This window comes from Lissotriton vulgaris, chromosome 10 (assembly GCF_964263255.1).
Source record: "Lissotriton vulgaris chromosome 10, aLisVul1.2, whole genome shotgun sequence".
NCBI lineage: Eukaryota > Metazoa > Chordata > Amphibia > Caudata > Salamandridae > Lissotriton > Lissotriton vulgaris.
In genome coordinates this window covers 58,918,319-58,929,503 of record NC_141698.1, presented here as the reverse complement: position 1 = coordinate 58,929,503, position 11,185 = coordinate 58,918,319, and the positions used below count along the sequence as shown (strand labels likewise).

General features: G+C 45.2%; 1 protein-coding gene across 1 annotated transcript in view; it reads left to right on the top strand.

The window, feature by feature from the left end:
• The window catches only part of TNRC6A (trinucleotide repeat containing adaptor 6A), a 289,758-nt gene that overhangs the window by 220,251 nt on the left and 58,322 nt on the right, over nt 1–11,185 (top strand).

Genomic DNA, 11,185 nt, shown 5'->3' with positions numbered 1-11,185 from the left:
TAATAACCCCCAAACCCTAAGGTTAAAAGGCAGGTGTAGGTGCAGGCTTTAAATAATAACCGCACTTAGTGGTCGACATGTTTCAGCATATTGTAAGATGTTCTTAATGCATTCCTCAGGACCTGTATATTTAATACACTACTGCTTTCAAAAATAATAAATAAAGGTGTCACCTGAAAGTCCAGGCGTTCTCAACCGTAAACTGTCAGTGAAATGGTCAAGGATCCAACATGTAAAACAAAACAACAGACAAACAGACAAATAATACAATGCACGTTATTATTTGTATTCGTAATGACATTACAATATGTTCAATCGTGCCTGAACGTTATTTCAGGCAAGCACTCACCCTTATGTGTAGGCTGAGGAGCTTCACCCCACCTGGCTGCAGCGCAGGTAAAAGGAGCACCGCTCTGTGAGAAATCACATGACGTTAAATAGAGCGGTCAGTGTTAAATCACTAACAAATTTGAGTAGCATAAAAGACTTTGAGATAGCCGATAAACCGGGCTATTAATAACCAGGCTGTGCGTGGGCGCCGTGTGCTGTCATAACTCGGGGGCCGTGGCCACACGCGGGGGACAGGTGATACGATAGGGCCGTACAACGTCAGTTAAAAGAAACTGACGGAGGTCGCTTTAATAATTAAGTTACAGAAAGGCATTAAAAAGCGTGTCAGTTTCAAAACGCGCACAGAAGAAAACCGCTGCGCATTGTAAAAGCGGCGTTTAAGATAAAGAGAGGCGCCGCATATGCTTGATGTTAGGCTGTCCTCTGGCGGCAAGAAAAGTCCAGCGAGGCATCAGAAGACTACGCCTAATGCGTTAGCTTACCTGGCCGTCGGCGTCTCCAGGCAGTCTTCAGTACTGCTCGGGGGGGCGCCGACCGCCGAGTGAGCCAGCGTTTTGTTAGATTCCCAGATCCAGCGCGTTGACGAGCAGTCACGTGATGGTGAGACTGCTGGGAGTTGTAGTCCGCTCTAGGAGCCCACTACATAGGACCAAGTATACTGATATGACCAAAGTAATGTATGGGTCCTAAGTGATTTACAGAGATGCGCAAAAGAGTGGAAAGTAGTTTTTGCGAGTATATTCCAAAAACCAGGGCCCCGCTCTAGGGAGGAGAGTTATTATTGCGCAATGGATGGACATCTACTAACAATGATGATAATATGAACGCGCTCTGCGCTCTTGGAGCTGATGCACATCAGCGCCGTGGATTTAGAAGATGACTACTGATGCTGATGTTATTATTAATGCGCTACAAGGGAATAGTGATGCGCTATTAATATTATAAAGCATATTTTAAATGGGGAACGGTGGGAACAGATTTCCAAAGGGTATTATGTGCAGTGCTAAGGTATGTAATGATTACGCACAATCAGAGGGACATCCAAGGTATGGGTTCGTTAAGTCCATCCTTGTCACTGTTGATGCGGTATACCCATTTTTGTTCTATCTTGAACAGGAACCTGCTTATATCTGCACATGAGTCTGGAATGTGCGGTTGTTCAAGAACTGTCCAGTAAAAATCTTCCGGACCATGGCCTTTCTCCAGGAAATGTGCGGTAAGCCTGGTTGCTTGTTTGCGGCAACGCACCGTGCTTTTGTGTTCCTGGATGCGTGTTCGTACCTTTCTAGTAGTCATACCGACATACCGTAATCCACACGGACATTTGATAAGATATATCAGGTTGCTGCTATTACAATTAGTAAACCTGTTCTGTGTCCATGGGCGATTGGTGCCAATGTCAACCTCTGTGGATTTATTAGTCTGAGGGCAGACAGAACAGTTACCACATGGGTGGTGGCCGACCACAGCTGGTAAATCCCACAGGGTTCCTACTTGTCTCTCTTCTTTACTGCGTGGACGTGTGTGAACCAGCTGATCCTTCAAATTGGGTCCTCTTTTATATGCAAACATGGGTTGGGGAATATTGTCACCTCCCGTTTTTAGGATGGACCAATGTTTCTTTATGATTTTCTGCAACTGGTTGGATCGGCTGTTGAAGGTATTTACAAAGGCAATCCGGTCTGATTTTTCTTTCGGAGGATTGATTGCAAGAAGGGCATCCCTCGGATTGTTGGAGGCCCTCTTTTTAGATCTCCGAATGATTTTCTTAGGATATCGTTTCTCCTTTAGTTGTTCCTCCAGGTTTTTGGAGTGCGTTTCAAAGGACTCCTTCTTAGAACAGTTTCTTTGGACCCTCAAAAACTGGCCAAAAGGTAAATTGTCCCTCAGGGCTCTTGGGTGGCAACTGTCATACCTTAACAATGCATTCCTGGCCATGGGTTTACGATATAACTCGGACTCAATACCCACAGGGGTAGCATGTAGTCTCAGATCAAGGAATGCCAGTGAGGTTCTACTGTGCTCTATGGTGAACTTCAGATATTGGTTTACACTGTTTAACCAATTATGAAATGATAGTAGTTGTTCTTCAGTGCCCCGCCATACTACAAAAATATCATCAATATAGCGTTTCCACACATGTATTGATGATAGGTATGGGTTGGTGTTAGTGAAAACATTCTGTTGCTCAAAATGGTGCACATAAAGATTCGCCAGGCTCGGCGCGAAAACACTGCCCATACTGGTCCCGGACGTTTGTAGATATAGCGTGTCTTCAAAGCAGAAGTAGTTCTCTTTCATCGCCATTTCTGCAAGTTGCATTATAAATGGTATTGGTGTCATCGATTGATGGTTGTTCTGCTCCAGAAGTGCACCCACTACTTCTAGAGTCTCAGTTTGAGGGATCGAGGTGTATAAGGATTCGACATCAAACGATACTAGGATGTCAGTCTCCATGTTGTATTGTATCGTCGGAAGAAGTCTTAGGACATCTTTGGTGTCTTGTAGAAAGGTGGGCATGGCTTTGACCATCGGGTTGAGGAAGTGATCCACGAAAGTAGAAAGGGGTTCCAATACTGACCCAATGCCAGAGATAATGGGCCTCCCAGGTGGTGGCCTGATTGGCTTGTGGACTTTGGGCAAGCAATAAAAATAAGGAATTGTTGGATGTTGCGTGACCAAATATTGTCCTTCCTGTGAGGTAATCCATCCCTCACTCGTGGCTTCTTCTACCAGGGCACTTATTCTGTTTTGTATACCTTCAGTAGGATCCGATCTCAGTGGTAAATAGGATTTACGGTCACTGAGTTGACGTAGACACTCATTTCTATACACTGTAGTGTCTAAAATTACAGTCGCTCCCCCTTTATCAGCCGGTTTTATGGTGATATTATCGTTGGCGGTGAGTGAGCGCAACGCTTGTTTCTCATCTCTGGAGAGATTCATAAATGGCTTAACATCCTTTTTGTATAGGTCCGTGACATCCTTTTCAACAGCCGTCTCAAAGGTAAGGACTTTCGGCGGTAGTGTGGCACTGGGAGGATTGAATGAAGAAGGTCTCTTCAGACCAGTGTTAACGTCCATACAGGTAGTTTCCAAAGAGGTAGTCTTCGCAAAAAAATAATGCAATCGTATCTTCCTGAAGAGTTTGGAAAGTTCAATTTGGGCCAAAAAGGGATCACCTTTTTGGGTAGCCACAAATCCCAAACCTTTATTCAGGAGAAGTTCCTCGTTGGTGGACAGGGTGTGTGAACTAAGGTTTATCACGAGGCCGGCTGATTGCTCGTTCCCGCTGCGTCTTGGGGGACTTTCTTCCCGCTGCGTAGGCCCATTCCCGTTTGTTGCGGGATGTTCGTGTCCGTGTTCCAGTGGACTTGCTGTTGCACTACCCCTTGTCTCCTCCTGCCTCGACCTCTTCTCTGGCCAAAACCTAAAAAAGGAAACGATCCCGGGCCTTGTTGCATCTGTGGTGGATAAAAGGGGGGACCCATCTGTGGAGGGCAGTTTGGACCCATCATCCATGGGTTGATAGGCCACCATGGTTGGTGGTTACCAAAGTTTTGGGAATGGTTTCTCCAATTTCTCTTATTTCCACGACCCCGTGGGGCTTGATTGGATGATCCGGACTGTGATGTATCTGAGTCGCTGGATGTCCCATCTGAACTTGAAGTGCCATAGTTAGAGCCGCCTCTTTTGCCACTGCGACTGAATGTGGGTGCTACATAACTGTCGCTGCTGTAGGGGTATATTTTCTCCATTGAGAATTTCTCGAGATCCTTTTTAAACTTCTCTAGTTTTATCGATAAGATCGATTCCTTGAAATCTTTATTGGTCTTATCTGTGTCATCCTGTCCTTTTTTAAACTGCCCACTTTTAAGAGTGGCTTTTATGTGGCCTTCCAAGACCTGAATCTCAATTAGAATGTTATCCGCGACTCTTTTCGCGGTTTTAATGATCAGGACTAACCAATCTCTCGTACATCTCCAGGCTATTAGTGGCTCTTAGGGGCAACTGTGCACCCACAGGCCTCATCGTCAATAATGCACCACGCCTCTTTCTTGACGATAAGCAATTTCTTAAAGATTGGGCACTAATAGCCTGGAGATGTACGAGAGATTGGTTAGTCCTGATCATTAAAACCGCGAAAAGAGTCGCGGATAACATTCTAATTGAGATTCAGGTCTTGGAAGGCCACATAAAAGCCACTCTTAAAAGTGGGCAGTTTAAAAAAGGACAGGATGACACAGATAAGACCAATAAAGATTTCAAGGAATCGATCTTATCGATAAAACTAGAGAAGTTTAAAAAGGATCTCGAGAAATTCTCAATGGAGAAAATATACCCCTACAGCAGCGACAGTTATGTAGCACCCACATTCAGTCGCAGTGGCAAAAGAGGCGGCTCTAACTATGGCACTTCAAGTTCAGATGGGACATCCAGCGACTCAGATACATCACAGTCCGGATCATCCAATCAAGCCCCACGGGGTCGTGGAAATAAGAGAAATTGGAGAAACCATTCCCAAAACTTTGGTAACCACCAACCATGGTGGCCTATCAACCCATGGATGATGGGTCCAAACTGCCCTCCACAGATGGGTCCCCCCTTTTATCCACCACAGATGCAACAAGGCCCGGGATCGTTTCCTTTTTTAGGTTTTGGCCAGAGAAGAGGTCGAGGCAGGAGGAGACAAGGGGTAGTGCAACAGCAAGTCCACTGGAACACGGACACGAACATCCCGCAACAAACGGGAATGGGCCTACGCAGCGGGAAGAAAGTCCCCCAAGACGCAGCGGGAACGAGCAATCAGCCGGCCTCGTGATAAACCTTAGTTCACACACCCTGTCCACCAACGAGGAACTTCTCCTGAATAAAGGTTTGGGATTTGTGGCTACCCAAAAAGGTGATCCCTTTTTGGCCCAAATTGAACTTTCCAAACTCTTCAGGAAGATACGATTGCATTATTTTTTTGCGAAGACTACCTCTTTGGAAACTACCTGTATGGACGTTAACACTGGTCTGAAGAGACCTTCATTCAATCCTCCCAGTGCCACACTACCGCCGAAAGTCCTTACCTTTGAGACGGCTGTTGAAAAGGATGTCACGGACCTATACAAAAAGGATGTTAAGCCATTTATGAATCTCTCCAGAGATGAGAAACAAGCGTTGCGCTCACTCACCGCCAACGATAATATCACCATAAAACCGGCTGATAAAGGGGGAGCGACTGTAATTTTAGACACTACAGTGTATAGAAATGAGTGTCTACGTCAACTCAGTGACCGTAAATCCTATTTACCACTGAGATCGGATCCTACTGAAGGTATACAAAACAGAATAAGTGCCCTGGTAGAAGAAGCCACGAGTGAGGGATGGATTACCTCACAGGAAGGACAATATTTGGTCACGCAACATCCAACAATTCCTTATTTTTATTGCTTGCCCAAAGTCCACAAGCCAATCAGGCCACCACCTGGGAGGCCCATTATCTCTGGCATTGGGTCAGTATTGGAACCCCTTTCTACTTTCGTGGATCACTTCCTCAACCCGATGGTCAAAGCCATGCCCACCTTTCTACAAGACACCAAAGATGTCCTAAGACTTCTTCCGACGATACAATACAACATGGAGACTGACATCCTAGTATCGTTTGATGTCGAATCCTTATACACCTCGATCCCTCAAACTGAGACTCTAGAAGTAGTGGGTGCACTTCTGGAGCAGAACAACCATCAATCGATGACACCAATACCATTTATAATGCAACTTGCAGAAATGGCGATGAAAGAGAACTACTTCTGCTTTGAAGACACGCTATATCTACAAACGTCCGGGACCAGTATGGGCAGTGTTTTCGCGCCGAGCCTGGCGAATCTTTATGTGCACCATTTTGAGCAACAGAATGTTTTCACTAACACCAACCCATACCTATCATCAATACATGTGTGGAAACGCTATATTGATGATATTTTTGTAGTATGGCGGGGCACTGAAGAACAACTACTATCATTTCATAATTGGTTAAACAGTGTAAACCAATATCTGAAGTTCACCATAGAGCACAGTAGAACCTCACTGGCATTCCTTGATCTGAGACTACATGCTACCCCTGTGGGTATTGAGTCCGAGTTATATCGTAAACCCATGGCCAGGAATGCATTGTTAAGGTATGACAGTTGCCACCCAAGAGCCCTGAGGGACAATTTACCTTTTGGCCAGTTTTTGAGGGTCCAAAGAAACTGTTCTAAGAAGGAGTCCTTTGAAACGCACTCCAAAAACCTGGAGGAACAACTAAAGGAGAAACGATATCCTAAGAAAATCATTCGGAGATCTAAAAAGAGGGCCTCCAACAATCCGAGGGATGCCCTTCTTGCAATCAATCCTCCGAAAGAAAAATCAGACCGGATTGCCTTTGTAAATACCTTCAACAGCCGATCCAACCAGTTGCAGAAAATCATAAAGAAACATTGGTCCATCCTAAAAACGGGAGGTGACAATATTCCCCAACCCATGTTTGCATATAAAAGAGGACCCAATTTGAAGGATCAGCTGGTTCACACACGTCCACGCAGTAAAGAAGAGAGACAAGTAGGAACCCTGTGGGATTTACCAGCTGTGGTCGGCCACCACCCATGTGGTAACTGTTCTGTCTGCCCTCAGACTAATAAATCCACAGAGGTTGACATTGGCACCAATCGCCCATGGACACAGAACAGGTTTACTAATTGTAATAGCAGCAACCTGATATATCTTATCAAATGTCCGTGTGGATTACGGTATGTCGGTATGACTACTAGAAAGGTACGAACACGCATCCAGGAACACAAAAGCACGGTGCGTTGCCGCAAACAAGCAACCAGGCTTACCGCACATTTCCTGGAGAAAGGCCATGGTCCGGAAGATTTTTACTGGACAGTTCTTGAACAACCGCACATTCCAGACTCATGTGCAGATATAAGCAGGTTCCTGTTCAAGATAGAACAAAAATGGGTATACCGCATCAACAGTGACAAGGATGGACTTAACGAACCCATACCTTGGATGTCCCTCTGATTGTGCGTAATCATTACATACCTTAGCACTGCACATAATACCCTTTGGAAATCTGTTCCCACCGTTCCCCATTTAAAATATGCTTTATAATATTAATAGCGCATCACTATTCCCTTGTAGCGCATTAATAATAACATCAGCATCAGTAGTCATCTTCTAAATCCACGGCGCTGATGTGCATCAGCTCCAAGAGCGCAGAGCGCGTTCATATTATCATCATTGTTAGTAGATGTCCATCCATTGCGCAATAATAACTCTCCTCCCTAGAGCGGGGCCCTGGTTTTTGGAATATACTCGCAAAAACTACTTTCCACTCTTTTGCGCATCTCTGTAAATCACTTAGGACCCATACATTACTTTGGTCATATCAGTATACTTGGTCCTATGTAGTGGGCTCCTAGAGCGGACTACAACTCCCAGCAGTCTCACCATCACGTGACTGCTCGTCAACGCGCTGGATCTGGGAATCTAACAAAACGCTGGCTCACTCGGCGGTCGGCGCCCCCCCGAGCAGTACTGAAGACTGCCTGGAGACGCCGACGGCCAGGTAAGCTAACGCATTAGGCGTAGTCTTCTGATGCCTCGCTGGACTTTTCTTGCCGCCAGAGGACAGCCTAACATCAAGCATATGCGGCGCCTCTCTTTATCTTAAACGCCGCTTTTACAATGCGCAGCGGTTTTCTTCTGTGCGCGTTTTGAAACTGACACGCTTTTTAATGCCTTTCTGTAACTTAATTATTAAAGCGACCTCCGTCAGTTTCTTTTAACTGACGTTGTACGGCCCTATCGTATCACCTGTCCCCCGCGTGTGGCCACGGCCCCCGAGTTATGACAGCACACGGCGCCCACGCACAGCCTGGTTATTAATAGCCCGGTTTATCGGCTATCTCAAAGTCTTTTATGCTACTCAAATTTGTTAGTGATTTAACACTGACCGCTCTATTTAACGTCATGTGATTTCTCACAGAGCGGTGCTCCTTTTACCTGCGCTGCAGCCAGGTGGGGTGAAGCTCCTCAGCCTACACATAAGGGTGAGTGCTTGCCTGAAATAACGTTCAGGCACGATTGAACATATTGTAATGTCATTACGAATACAAATAATAACGTGCATTGTATTATTTGTCTGTTTGTCTGTTGTTTTGTTTTACATGTTGGATCCTTGACCATTTCACTGACAGTTTACGGTTGAGAACGCCTGGACTTTCAGGTGACACCTTTATTTATTATTTTTGAAAGCAGTAGTGTATTAAATATACAGGTCCTGAGGAATGCATTAAGAACATCTTACAATATGCTGAAACATGTCGACCACTAAGTGCGGTTATTATTTAAAGCCTGCACCTACACCTGCCTTTTAACCTTAGGGTTTGGGGGTTATTATTAAAATTTTCTCTACCACCCATTCACCTAATTTTAGTACCCTTCACTTTTTTCATCACTATACACTGCTTTTTTCAGCAGCCACCACTACACTTCTCTGTTCTGCTCTCATACCTCATATTACATCTCGGTCACGGTAATTTCTACCGGCCGTCTTGCCTCCTGGGTAAGGAGATCCCATATGATGATAATAAGGGCGGTACAGTGTGGCTTCTGATGGGAACAATATTTCCCTCCTGGTACCCTTGAGTCTTGACTCGACCACACTTTTACTATTTCTCACTGTTACTGTCTGGTATAGTGGATCCTACTGTTAAAACTTTCCTTTCTCTTTCTGACCCCCAGATATCAATTGTTGTGATAGATTGTGTTAGGGGCATATATCTGGTTGGTCGATAAACTTGCCCTTAGACCCTCCTCACTTGTTGTTGTTGTGTAGTAATTGTACTGGCCAGCACAGGGGCATTTCTACTCATAAAAATATGTCCACGCATGTTGTATAGTGCACCCTGCCTCATGGCTGTAAGCCCTGCTTTAGGGGAAACTTATCTAAACTGAATGCAGTGTCTCACTGGGATGTCATGTTGTGTTTTTGCTTTTGTCTGTACCAAGACACACTGCCTCGAATGGCAGTCTGCATGAATTAGGTGAGAGGTTCCTTAGGTTAGCATAATACATACTGCAGCCATTAGGGACCCTCTTTGGCACTCATACCCTAGCGTACAGTTCACTAGGAACTTACAGGGGTGCCAAAGGTATTTCCAGTTGGGGTAACAATTGTTCCGTTTTAGACTAAGAGATCTGGTGCGGGGGGGGGGGTGGCGGCTATCTGACTGGTTAGCCGGAAAGCACTGCACTTTCTGTCAAAATTGCATTGAATACCAGACAAAAATTGGGGGTGACCATGTTGAATAGGGTCCCTTTTCTACATGCAGCATTCCAAACATCCCGACGGGCTAACCCAACTCCCTCAGGTATGATCACAATGGATGCCTCGCTCCTTGGTTTGGGAGCTCACATGAACGGGTTACATATCAGGGCATATGGAGCCCTTGGGACGCAGTGACTCGCATAAACTTGCTGCAACTCAAGACAGTTTTTCTGACACTGAAGGCCTTTCATACAGACATCATAGAGACATCATACAGACAAAACAACAACCATGTTCTACCTCCACAAACAAGAAAGGGCAGGATCCCACAAACTGTCCACTCTAGCACAGGATACAGGCCATTCAGAGGCACATCAACGGTCATGATACACCTAACAGGAAGGCAGAACTCAAAGGCAAGCATCTTGTACGAGTGGGAGCTAAAGTACAAGTTGGCGGACATGATATTCAAGAAGTCTGGAACACCAACAATAGACGTTCGTGTTGCAGGATAATGCAAAATGCCCAAAACTTCACAGCCAGATTCTCGAACCAACAAGTGCTGCGAAAATGCCCTGTCAATTGATTGCACTTTTCCACCAATTCCTTACATATTACTAGTATTGGAGATATACAAACATCTAGCTATGACACTAATCCTAATCTGCCAGCAGTGGGCGAGACAGGCTGGTACTCTGATCTAATACAAGTGGCGCATGGGAGGAGGATAACCATTTCCAACGCTACAAGACATGCCAACAATGCAGGGGCAATGCGTGCACCACCCAGAAGCACACACACACTCAGCCTTGCACCATGGCTCCTAGCGAGATAGTTTGGGCACCTACCTTTGCCAGAAAGGACCATGGAGGTGCTAGAGAAAGCTAGAAGACCTTCCACAAGATGGTGCTATACAGCAAATTGTAAAGCATTCAAACAACGGCACACCACAGTACCACCCGATCTCAACTGGGCACACAATGCAGCCATGCTGAATACCGCTGCATTCTACTTGACTGAGGATTATCCTATGCCTCACTCAAGGTATTACTAGCAGCCATTGTGGCTTACTCTAGAAGAGGAAAGTTTTTAAATTTTTTATTCATAGAGATTCCTGAAGGGGGCAAAGAGATTAGCACCACAGAGATCAAACCCTATACCTACATTGGACCTAAACACTGCTTACACAACTCATGAAGCCTCCCTTTGAACCAATGCACAGCATAGAATTGCGTTTTATAACCCTTCGAACAGCCTTCTTAGTGTCCATCACTACACTACACTGTGTCATTGACACCACCCTCCTTCCCTGGATGAGTCTCTGCAACCAGGGGAGGAGGAGAGAAAAACGAAAATCTGAAGATGGCTACCACATGCAGAGGATTTTAGAAGGTTTGTCTTACCTTAGCAAGGAGAGACCGACAGCTAAATGTTCGATGTAGACAATACAAAAAAATAAAAACTGAAAAGGAATATAAAGACAGCATTCCAGATCCACCAAGAGGATTGAGGAATAATGCACAGCATATG